Source organism: Bombina bombina, chromosome 4 (assembly GCF_027579735.1).
Source record: "Bombina bombina isolate aBomBom1 chromosome 4, aBomBom1.pri, whole genome shotgun sequence".
NCBI classification, from domain to species: Eukaryota; Metazoa; Chordata; class Amphibia; order Anura; family Bombinatoridae; genus Bombina; species Bombina bombina.
The window spans coordinates 428,245,667-428,258,754 of NC_069502.1; the positions used below are offsets into that span (position 1 = coordinate 428,245,667).

The following is a 13,088-nucleotide window of genomic DNA, read 5'->3' on the forward strand; positions in this document are numbered from 1 at the left end:
TTTTGAATGTGTGCATTTCCTGGAAACTTTGCTGAATGAAAGGGTATTAACGCCTCTGGGACTCAGAAGCCGTTAATAAGATCACTTGTAAGCCTATTTCAGGGATACAGGGAAGGGGCCTGAGCTGACAGTTTTTTAGCCAGCCTAGAGATCCTAGAAACCCTGGTTGATTCTCCCCTCCCCACACCCAAGCATTTTTATTGGTGAAATGAAGAGAGACAGGACCTGAGTACTTGCTCTTCTTCTAGAGGTTAATGACCCAGTTAGCAGCTCTTGGCTGCATTTCCCGACATTTTGCAGACATCAAGGCCGTGTCTGCCTGCCAAGAACATCCTGTTCCCTGGAGCTCATCCAAAACCTCTCCGATTACTGTGTAATGCGACAAAAAGGGGAGGAGGACTAGGGACCAGCCAGGAAGAGAAACACTCAGACCGTACCCAAGGTTTCCAGAAACCCCTGTACAACTTTCTTCCAGCAACTACGAGGTTAATTTATTCATGTGGATAAACACATGACTATAAACATCAGCTGTCACTCTGGTAAATAGTTCAAAGCATCTGTTAACCTTTTTGCTACCACAGGCACTACTAATAAACTAATCCAATTTTCTAAACTTTTGCTGTACATTACTTCAGCTTCCTGTTACTGAAACACTTTCCATGAATTTTTCAAAGCTATATGCTGCTGGTTTGTTCACAGAAGGTTTAGGAATTCTTGTAGGCAGCTGTTGTTTTTAGTGCAGGTATGATTCCAAAACACCACTGTAAATCAGTAAGTATTTCTTGCAAATTAACTGCATTACATTTTAATTTATTTTCTTACATTGCAGGAATACGTTTTCTTTATATTTTAATTTATTTACACATAATCTATGTTTATGACATACAGATTTGTGTTTAAAATAGTCTAGTTATATGCAATTTATTTGTAGTTTGTTTTAGGTTATTCATTAATTTTTAATATCCTATATTGTAAAGTCTCTAGAACAGAGCTGAATGTATTGTTACATTCTTTCCCCCCAAGATTACATGGCCTCTAGTTATAAAGCCGTCAACCGCAAATACGCTGGAATTCCGCAGCGTATTTGTGGCGAGGCTGATTCTCTGTAGTTATCAAGCCCTACAGACTAGTGACGTAAGCTACGATCTGCCGGACTCAGTCCGACACAGATCGATTCTTACGTCACTCCAGATGTGCCGAACGCAAGTTCGGCGGCTCTGCACTTTTCCGGCCCAGCGTTCCTGGTTTTCAATCTGCGGATCCCATAGGAATCAATGGGAGTCTGACAGCAGCGAGGTCTCATGTTCGCTGCTGCCCGATATCCCATTGATTTCGGGATTGATTGATTGATCTGGCCCCCCTACACCGCCGCCGCCTACATTATACTTATTAACCCCTAAAATGCCGCCCCCGGACCCCGCCGCAACTAAATAAACATACTAACCCCCAAAACCGCCGCTCCCGGACCCCGCTGCAACTATAATAAATATATTAACCCCATAAACCGCCACTCCCGGACCCTGCCACAACTATAATAAATATATTAACCCCTAAACCGCCACTCCCGGACGCCGACGCCACCTACATAATACCTATTAACCCCTAATCTGCCGCCCCCATATACCACCGCCAGCTATATTAAATTTATTAACCCCTATCCTGCCCCCCCTACACAGCCGCCACTATATTAAACTTATTAACCCCTAAACCTAAGTCTAACCCTAACCCACCCCTAACTTAAATATTATTTAAATAAATCTAAATAAAAATTACTATTATTAACTAAATTATTCCGATTTAAAACTAAATACTTACCTATAAAATAAACCCTAAGATAGCTACAATATAACTAATAGTTATATTGTAGCTATTTTAGGATTTAATTTTATTTTACAGGCAACTTTGTATTTATTTTAACCAGGTACAATAGTTATTAAATAGTTATTAACTATTTAATAACTACCTAGCTAAAATACTTACAAAATTACCTGTAAAATAAATCCTAACCTAAGTTACAATTAAACCTAACACTACACTATCATTAAATTAATTAAATAAATTAACTACAATTACCTAAAATTAAATTCAATTAAATAAACTAAACTATAGTACAAAAACAAACAAACACTAAATTACAGAAAATAAAAAAAGAATTACAAGAAGTTTAAAATAATTACACCAAATCTAAGCCCCTAATAAAATAATAAAGCCCCCCAAAATAAAAAAAATGCCCTGCCCTATTCTAAATTACAAAGTAATCAGCTCTTTTACTAGCCCTTAAAAGGGCTTTTTGCGGGTCATTGCCCCAAAGTAATCACCTCGTTTATCTGTAAAGCTCAATCCGATTGGCTGATTTTTCCTACCTTAATTCTGATTGGCTGATAGAATCTTATCAGCCAATCAGAATTCGAGGGACGCCATCTTGGATGACGTCCCTTAAAGGAACCTTCATTCGTCGGGTAGTCGTCGGGCTAGCAGGATGTTCCGCGTCGGAGGTCTGCAAGATGGAGCCGCGGTTGGATGAAGATAGAAGACGCTGCTTGGATGAAGATTTCTACCGGATGGAGGACCTCTTCTTGCCCCGCTTGGATGAAGAATTCGGCCCGGCTGGGTGAACATGGCTCAAGATAGGGTGATCTTCAGGGGGTTAGTGTTAGGTTTTTTTAAGGGGGGTTTGGGTGGGTTAGAGTAGGGGTATGTGGGTGGTGGGTTGTAATGTTGGGGGGGGTGTATTTTTTTTACAGGTAAAAGAGCTGATTACTTTGGGGCAATGCCCCACAAAAAGCCCTTTTAAGGGCTGGTAAAAGAGCTGATTACTTTGTAATTTAGAATAGGGTAGGGCATTTTTTTATTTTGGGGGGCTTTATTATTTTATTAGGGATCTTAGATTAGGTGTAATTAGTTTAAACTTCTTGTAATTCTTTTTTTATTTTCTGTAATTTAGTGTTTGTTTTTTTGTACTATAGTTTACTTTATTTAATTGAATTTAATTTTAGGTAATTGTAGTATTTATTTAATTAATTTAATGATAGTGTAGTGTTAGGTTTAATTGTAACTTAGGTTAGGATTTATTTTACAGGTAATTTTGTAAGTATTTTAGCTAGGTAGTTATTAAATAGTTAATAACTATTTAATAACTATTGTACCTGGTTAAAATAAATACAAAGTTGCCTCTAAAATAAAATGAAATCCTAAAATAGCTACAATATAACTATTAGTTATATTGTAGCTATTTTAGGGTTTATTTTATAGGTAATTATTTAGTTTTAAATCAGAATAATTTAGTTAATAATAGTAATTTTTATTTAGATTTATTAAAATAATATTTAAGCTAGGGGGATGTTAGGGTTAGGGTTAGACTTAGGTTTAGGGGTTAATAAGTTTAATATAGTGGCGGCGGTGTAGGGGGGCAGGATAGGGGTTAATAACTTTAAGATAGGTGGCGGCGGTATAGGGGGGGCAGGATAGTGGTTAATAAATTTAATATAGGTGGCGGCGGTATTGGGGGCGGCAGATTAGGGGTTAATAGGTATTATGTAGGTGGCGGCGGGGTCCGGGAGCGGCGGTTTAGGGGTTAATATATTTATTATAGTTGCGGCGGGGTCCGGGAGCGGTGGTTTAGGGGTTAACATATTTATTATAGTTGCGGCGGGGTCCGGGGGCGGCAGTATAGGGGGTAAAATCTTTATTTAGTTGCGGGGGGCTCCGGGGGCGGCGGTATAGGGGGTAAAATATTTATTTAGTTGCGGGGGGCTCCGGGGGTGGCAGTATAGGGGGTAAAATATTTATTTAGTTGCGGGGGGCTCCAGGAGCGGCGGTATAGGGGGTATAACAGTATAGTATAGTGTGGGTGCTTAGTGACAGGGGTATCAATAAAGCTGGGAAAAAGCCGAAGAGCAGCGAGATCGATGACTGATAAATATCACAGTCCGCTGCTCATACTTGGTGCGCGGCTTTTTGACAGCTTTATTGATAAATTTGGCGAGCGTAATCAGGTCCGCGGCAGCGAGGTTAGGCGGGCGTATTGGGGCCGGCGAATGCAGGTAAGTACGGAGCTTAATAACTAGAGGCCCATGTGTTAGAAATACAGGTATGACTTGCAGATAAGGCTAGAGATAGGGTTTAAAATTGAACTTAGTGCTTTACAGGGGGAATCACTATTTATTTGCAGCTCTTCACAGTCTGTCTAGGGTTTTATAGATGGGGAGTACACTGAGCAGCAGGGATGTGTTTAGGTTCAGTGCTGCCCTAGGCACTGAGAAATTTGCTACCCCACTATTCTGCCAGTTTTACAGTACAGTACTTCAAAATGTATATATGCCAAAAAATGGATTACTAGGCAATGGAGAAAATTACCAGTGATAGTCCAAAGACAGAAAACATTTTATAACTATTATTATTATTTATTATAATTTATTTGTACAGCAAAATTCTATAGTGCTAAGAAATGTTACCTTACAATGTTATAGACATGTGCATGGGCAAAAAATTAGGTTTGGAGTACTGTACTTCAAAACTACACTGCTAGGAAATGCCAACAAGATCTAGTGCTAACTGTAACACAAGAAAATACAGGGATTAGAATATTTTTTTTACAAATTCAAACAATAAATTGAAATTAAAAGCATTTGATGCAGTAATATCAATTATTCACTAGTACTAATTTTTCACACCACCCTATTGTCTCCCCCCTTCTAACCTTTCACATACCACCACTACAACCTTTCTGTCCAATCTTACTTTTTTTTTTCTTCTTCAACTCTCTCATTCTTTTTCATGCCCACATCCGTCACTTTCTCACACACCAGCTCCATTACAAGTTTGAAGTTACTTATCTTTGGAGACTCAGTTCAGAGAAGGGCAGGGATAGAAGGGGCTTCACCAAGAGAGTTACTGGTTAGGCCTCTGATTACAGTACATAGACCTTAAAAATACACCTCCAAGGGAGGAGAACAAACGTGTTTAGGGTCCCTTAGACACAGCGGCCAGCAGTTGCCTAAGGAGTAGTTAGTGACGAATGATGACCACTACAGAGCAGGAAGGGCAGGAGCAGAAGAGGCAGCAGCCGGCAGCAGATTTACTGAACTACGTAGGCCTCATATTACATAAACCTAAAAATTATATCTCCATGGGAGGAGGATAAATGTGTTCCCTGAGGATTTGGCACTGATGACCACCGCAGGGTAGGAGTGGCAGCAGCGGGCAGCAGACTTACTGAACTAGGTAGGCCTCACAGTAGATTAACCTCAAAAATACACCTCCAAAGGAGGAATAGTGCAAGCGCATGTCTTGAGCTCCTTGGACACAGCCCTGCAGTTCCATGAGGATTTGGCATTGATGGATGATGAGATGACCACTAGAGAGCAGGAGCAGGAGTGGAAGACATTTCAAAATCATTTAAGCTAAGGGCAGGGTAACCTATTTTTTTTATTTTTTTAAATACTCTTTATTGAGGTGTTAAAGTAAACTTTGCAGAGATACAAAGAGACAATATGTAGTACATGACTTTTTACAGATTAATGTCTTGAATGACTCAAACAAAAGTTACTGACTATAAACAAGACTAGAGCCTAGGTACTTCACAGAGCAATGTTTTACATACACTGAATAAATATAACACAATACATCACCTTTATTTTTACATTTTTTTCAGAATTATAGAATACATATCCCCCATACAACTAGAAGACACTTTTGGACTTCTGAACATTTTAAGGCAACTCAATAGGGGGGGACTACTATACATGCTGTCATAGAAAAAAACACTTTTAAATTGTACAGGCCACTTATGGACTTCTGAACATATTAAGGCAACTCAATGGGGGGGGGGGGGGGGTATTGCTTAGGCCACTTTTTGGGCCTATAGAAATATGTGAGGACTACTATAAATGCTGTCATAGAAAATAACACTTTTAAATTGTATAGGCCACTTTTGGACCTCTTTAAACTATAAGACAACATATTTATATAACGACTGTAACTCACACAGACCACTTTTGGGCCTCTGTAAATATCATAAAACCATATGGGGGTATCTAATGAATCTTCACAGGCCACTTTTGGGCCTCTAAATATTATAAAACAATATGCATACTAAGCAAAGTAGTAATACATATCCGTTTAAGGCTTAAATAACAGGTATGTCACTCCAATATAGAGTCTGTTAAGCTTTTCCCTTGTGGAAAAGAAAGGAAAGGAGATAAGCATCATCGAGTGGCTCAAATAACACATTTGCTTGCAAAAATATTTACCAGTACAGGGAACATAGACCAAACATATACATCAATAAACGTGGAGATGCCGATTACAGATCAGAGCACAGAGACAAAACCCTCACTCATAATGCATAAGTGGTATAATCTAGAACTTCTGGGTTGTCTGTTGAGGACTCACTTATAAGTTATGCTAGGCACTTATAATACCAAAACTAAGACCAGCTATGGGGAGGCAAACACAATAACAAATATATTGTGGTAACTATATAGGACTGTAGCTAAGCAATGACAGTACGTTAGACCACAAGGTCCTCATTAAGTCAGTCATAATAAAAAATAGAATGGCACTACAGTAGTACCTTTTACAGAGTCTCTATGTAGCAGACACGATTACTAATCTAAAAATGTGGAATTACCATAGTTATGAGTGATAAGACCGCAGGTATAGCCTAATTTTTAGGTGATGGGAAGGGTCAATCTGTATGCCTTCTACTGCCAAATTGTCTCCAATATTCAGCCCTCACCCCAGCGCCAAAATATTATGTCTCCATATGCAGGCGTGGGGAGGGTAATTTTCTGACAAAGAAGCTTCAGCGGGGCATTTAAGGCACTGGTGTCACACACATGAGAGTCAGCCGCACTCCCAGGCACAAACACCAGCCCGTCATTCTGGTTTTTCACACATAGGTACATGGTCTCACTCCCGCTTAATTATGAAAGGCAAAACCCTCCACCTACGTCTTCAGGTGTATTGAGGAGGCCCAACTTCTATTTCTTTGTAGCTGAACTGGAAAAACCTGCTGGGGTCTTCTGTAACATACACTCTGGATTACCTTGTTTCTGCGCACTGAGCCCACATGAAGACCTCGGGGGTGGCAGGTTAGGTATCGGCCCTGTCTGTAAGTAAATAGCACCTCTCTTTTCTGCAGCCGTTTCCTCTGCCGTTCATTTATCCACTGCATTGCGGGTCAGGTCACTACTCGGTCGTGCAGCAGCAACAATTCTATCCATCCTCTCACCAAGCTGCCTCTCGAAGTTTGCCATAAGCTCCTGAAATATTTTCCCCAGCTCCTCCATGGTTAAGTTAGTACAGGTTATCTGTTATTCTTCATTGTAATACAGCAGAGACCCGAAGGTGCTCTGCCGGGGGGGCAGTGAAAGGCCGCAGCCTCAAAAGTAGCTCCGGTGCTCCATTGCCGACAGCAAGCTGGAAAATTTTGGCATCCTCAGAAAGAAAACGGTTAGCTTGTTCATATGCTAGTAGTTTCACTGCTGGATGGCAGCTTGCAAAAGTGATTTAGTCAAGCTAAGGTTTCTGAGCTGAAGCAGCACTCAAAGCTGCGAGCAAGCATGGCCGCTGCCTGGAAGTTCCCCCCGGTAACCTAGTTTTAGAATGTTAAATTTGAGTAAGTCAGAGACAGCCTTTCAAATTGTGATAAACCCGCCCGGTTGCTTCTATAAAACTTTGAGGGAATCAGTAGAGTGGCGGAACTAGCAGTGGTAGAACTGATGGTGGCAATGGGGTGAACACTGCAGCTGGAAACATGGTACATTCGGACCAACTTATAATTGTATTACAGAATAATATAATTATATATTATTAGCTACAATGTTTTTTGTGTTTTTTTTGGTTGGTGCCCCCACTGCATTAACAAATATGGAATGCACCATACTATGATATATGTAATACTGATAACATGCTACTAACAGTATAGGCAACAGACATGCACTGTGTGCAATATAGCTAGATAGCAGAGAAATGATTATTATTAATTATTGTTGTTATTTATTTTACACCTAAATGAAAAGGTATGCTATGTAAATACTATAGTGCTGTAGAGATCTTATATCAAACTCTAAGGTACCCACTGTGCCCTGACTGCAATAACAGTCTCTCTCTCTTTCTCTCTTTTTCTCTTTCTCTCTCTCGTATCTCACTATTGTTCTTTGGCTGATAAGGATGTATACTACAGTTCTGTTAGTGGATAGCAACATACCTCTGCAAACCTGACAAGAAAATGTTTCAGTGGAGCAACATAAGTTTTTCAAAAACTTAAGAAATGCCTGGTATCAAAGTAAAAATAAAAACAAAAAACCACATGATATTTAATTTATAAATGCATTGATCAGAAGCCAAACTGTCACATAATGTTGACACAGAAAATAAAATGATCATTAAGCTACGTGACACATCGCTCTCACGACTCACTTTTTAAAAAAATAAATAAAAAAATACATTGAATTATATTGTAAACATTCATACATTTCTGGGCTTAAATTCTAAATGATCTAGAGTGATCTTAGTTTTAGTACAACATCTGCTAATGCATTTTTATCTTTCTGTTTGCAGTATGTAGGATTCCAGATGTTTTTGAGTCTGTAAGTAACTCTTATTTAAACTATCCTATATGATGTATATTGCTGTACTCAAGCAAATAGTAATAAACATAGTGCAAAGCACAGACACCCACATACATCCAAAATGTACCAGAGAAGGTGACTGGTTAATGAAATATTGTCTGAAGATCTATCTGAACCATCAACAAATAATATTAGATATTGTTGCAATAAAATTAAACATTAGCAGATGATTCCTTCTCACTCTTCCAATCCTCACACTAAGGATCTTGCTTATGTAAGGAACTATGATTTTTGTTTCTAAAGATCCTTCCTACTAAAGCCAGTTTATGTGTAAAAAACAATAACAAGTTGGAATCAATTGTTGAGAGGCCCAACTCACCACAAACACTTACAGGGACACTGCAAGTTAGTAACTGAGCAGGAGCTAGGGGTAAGTAAGCAATAAAACCAAACTTGGTTGCTGAACTCTTTCTAGCACTTTAATCACAAACCAAACTATTACTAGAACAAAGACCAGATATGCAGGGGGCGCCACAGAGACCAGACTAATAGTGAGATAGTGCAGGTCAAATCAAGGATGGTAATTCCCAGAAGGTTTCTTAGGGAAATGGAGACACTGGTGCACAGATAAGCCTCTCTATCCAATCACACAAGCACGTGAGGATATCAAACATGCATCAGTCTGAAAGACAGAAAAGAAGAGGCTCTTCCTTGTGCGTATCGGCTATATAGAAACAGGCAAATGATAGCAGGTATCGCTTAATCTCAATATACTCACAAAGGGAGCAGCACCCAGTTTTGCTATTAGATGCAGACTGAGGTCTCACAGCGCCTGAGCTTTGGAAGACTGCAGTCCCTAGGACATACATTGTCCTAGAGACATTTATACCAGTTTCAGTTTATTAATTCACAAAGCCAAAATTTTCCACCGCTTTTTATCATAGCGGTTATCTAGATACATTTGATGTAATTCATACACATCCATACTAATTCCAATACATTTGTGACTGATCATGTTAAGTCACATGTATATATAATTCACACACATTTAGAGTGATATTTGGTCACATACATATATGCCCCGGGTATTCTTTGACACCTAGGGGTGGGAACTTCTCTGTGCATTTTTCCAGCACCCAGTCAGTCATTTCTATTTTGATACAATTTGCTTCAGATCAATTCTGTTTATTAATAAGTTAAGAACTATTGCTACTTATGTTTTGGTAGTCAGTATAACTCTTAGTTAAGTATTTTTAGTGATATTGATACACTGTATCTCCATTTACGAATAGGAATTTAGTTGGTATAATTATAAATTGGCAACACTGTTGCTAATCATGAAGTAGGGAGCCTCTACTAACTGATTTGTCAAGGTAGATTCAAATAGCTAACGAAGTGATATGTTTTTATGCCTGATGAAACGTGGTGTACCACACTGATGCACTTATGAGTGCCCAATTGTTTTAAAGTTTGTTTTATCTACTGTATATTAAAGTGTTTTTTTTATACATATCACTTCATATCGACTGATCTTTACGATCACCTCCTTTTGCCGACCAGCTGGGCCTTGTTATCTAGCACTTTAATCAGCACCTATAAGCAAAATTACAATTAAGTACTAGAATTTAACTTCAAACTCAATCTAAATATCAAAATAAAACATACCTTTGTAAAAGTTTAGTCTCGCTATGCAGATGAAGACAAACATAGCATAGGCAACTTAAATGCAGACATCCAAGGAGGTAAGGCAATAGTAAAAAGGAATCTAGTCAAATACAGAAACTAACTGAAAGTTACTATGCTCAGAAAGTGAATAAGGGAATTCAGAGTCAGACAGTCCATGTCAAGGCCTCACAGGGTTAAGCAGTACAGAATCATAAAACAAATGCAGAATACAAAAACAAATTAAGTCAATCCAAAATAAGGGGTTTACAGAAGAGTAGTCAGTGAAAGCAAAAGTCAAACCAGTATATCCAAACAATTAACTATCAGAGTAAAGGTAGGAAACTCAATAGACAAGCAACCTTATGCTGCAAACAGAGAGATAATATAAATAATAAAGAGAGACTACAGAAATTAAGGCTTAATTGATCTTCTAGGCCTCCTAAAAGGTACAGCACACCTATCTGCAGCAGGGACAGAAATCACTCTTTTAGACAAACACCTATCATGACAATATGTTATATTTCATACATTGACAGATGTAAATCTGTCATTCTGAAAATTTACTAAAATATTTATCCCAAGATTATTTTTATCCTTTATTTGTATTCACCAAATAATATACAATGAATACACACACGAAAAAGCAAATCTCTGTGAGCTGATACAGAAAGGTTTGAGAATGTTGATGCCTTAAAGCTTAGTGATATTTAAAAGAAAAGTAAAAGGTCTGCTTGATGTATTTTAAGTTCTATGATTGTTTCACAGCAAGTCAGGAAAGTTCTCAGAATTTAAAGCTTCATTACAGAATGAGCAGAGAGCTCCAATGGGCAGTTGCAACATAAGACAAATCTTGTAGTTATGAGTGAAAGGAGTTGATGGGCTTTTCCCCAGCTTTATTGGTACCTTGTCACTAAACACCCACACTATACTAAACTGTTTTTTTTTTTTTTTTTTCCAAACCGATTTTTTTTTTTCAAATAAAATTTACAGTGTGGAAGTCGCAGCTTCCTTTGTGAATAAACTGAGTCGGTTAACTTTTACATTTAAATCACTACTATAGGTTATTTTACATTGGTTATTCATTTAAGAAGATAGGGGGACATAAAGGAGGAGAGAAGATAGAAAGAAAAAAGAAGAAAGGGGAAAGAGGGGATTGCCTGGAGACTAGACTTATAGCATTGCTTGAGATCATATTGACCTTAGGATCCACTGTATGTTAGCTTGCATACCCTGTTCTGTGGGGGAAATTGCAAAGAGTCAGTCCTGTGCCGAGGTAGTCTTGAGTGTCACTGTAGGTGGCTATGTTTATTTTTTAAGGTATTGTTCCCAGAGTGAGATCATTTCAGCGTAAACTTCCATTCTGGCATATTTAATATAATAATATTCCTCTAATTCAAGGAATTCAGAAACTCTGCTGATCCAAAGTTTTATGGAGGGAACTTCCTTGTGTTTCCAATTTCTAGCCAAGAGATATCTGGCACTATTAGTCATTATGTAGAAAAGTTTGAGTTCGTGTTTAAGTTTAATTTTAGGGGGCCTGCTTCAGAGCCAGATTGTGGGGTCTAGCGGGAGCCGGGTATTAAGAATTTCTTCTATTTTTCCAATGATGTTTCTCCAATAATTTTGCACTGCATTACACCACCACCACATATGGGCCAGGTTTCCATGTCGTGGCCACATCTCTAGCAGCGTTTAGAGTTATTACGAAATAGGCAGTTTAGTTTGACAGGGGAGAGATACCACCTGTGTAATAATTTTAAATTAATCTCCTGCATGGAAAGTGAGATTGACGTTTTTGTGATGTTTTGAAAGATTGAGGTACTGGTTTGTGGAAGTATTATGATGCCCAATTCTTCTTTCCATTTTTAAAGGAATGGAGGTATCTCTCCGGGGGAGTTGTGTGTCAAAATTTGGTATATTGATGAGAGAGTGTGTGATAGTGGAGGGGTACGCACACAAAGGTGTTCAAAGTTGGTCAGGGGTCTTGTCATATTGAGGGAGTTCCTATTGGTTGTGATAAAGTGGTGAACACGTGTGTATATGAACCAATTTTGGAAAATAGTGTATCCCTTGGCTATAAGTTCTGACTGAGGTAATATTTTCTCGTTCATAGTTAGGAAATGTATCGGTATGTCCCTGTAGAATGAGTTTGGGACGTCTTCGGGAAGTTGTAACCCTAGTTTTAAGTGTCCATTGTCTAGAATTGACGTAAGCGGAGAGGGTCTAGATGAGATATAGGCATGTGTCTCTATAATATTGTCCCATATTTTAAATGTTTCTGCTATTACTGGTGAGCTGGAGTCTAATAAGGGTTTCGTGGGGTCTAGGTTCCAGCATAACCTTCCCAGGTGAGGTGTTTTGGTCATGATGTGTTCCAATTGAACCCAACGTTTGTGATCGTAATGTATGCACCAGTCTATAATTCTTTGTAGGAATATGGCTTGTCGGTATTTTGTCAGATCCGGGATACCCAGCCCCCGTGTGTTTTTGGAGTTTGCATTATGTTTTTATTTATCCTAGGGGGTCACCTACGCCACACAAAGTCACTAAATGCTCTCTGGATGGTGAGAATGTAATTTTTGGGGAGTGGGATAGGAAGAGCTTGTAATATGTATAGGAGTCTGGGAAAGACGTTCATTTTTAGGACATTTATTTTGCCCATCCAAGAGAGTTTTTTGGAGAGCCATGACGATAAGTCCCTTATTATTGTATTTTGAATAGGGAGGTAATTTAATTTAAAGGTTTGTTCTATCGAGGTGGTTATTTCTATTCCCAGGTAGTTTAATGAGTGGGGGCGCCACGCGAATGGAGTTAGGGCTTTAACTCTGTCCATGGTAGGGGTATCGA

General features: G+C 38.7%; 1 long non-coding RNA gene across 1 annotated transcript; it reads left to right on the forward strand.

The window, feature by feature from the left end:
• The first annotated feature begins 425 nt into the window (after positions 1 to 425).
• LOC128656381 (uncharacterized) lies at positions 426 to 8,313 on the forward strand. Its single transcript, XR_008402001.1, has 2 exons — positions 426 to 539; positions 8,175 to 8,313. It is a non-coding gene; the product is annotated as an uncharacterized LOC128656381 (long non-coding RNA).
• The last annotated feature ends 4,775 nt before the right edge of the window (positions 8,314 to 13,088 follow it).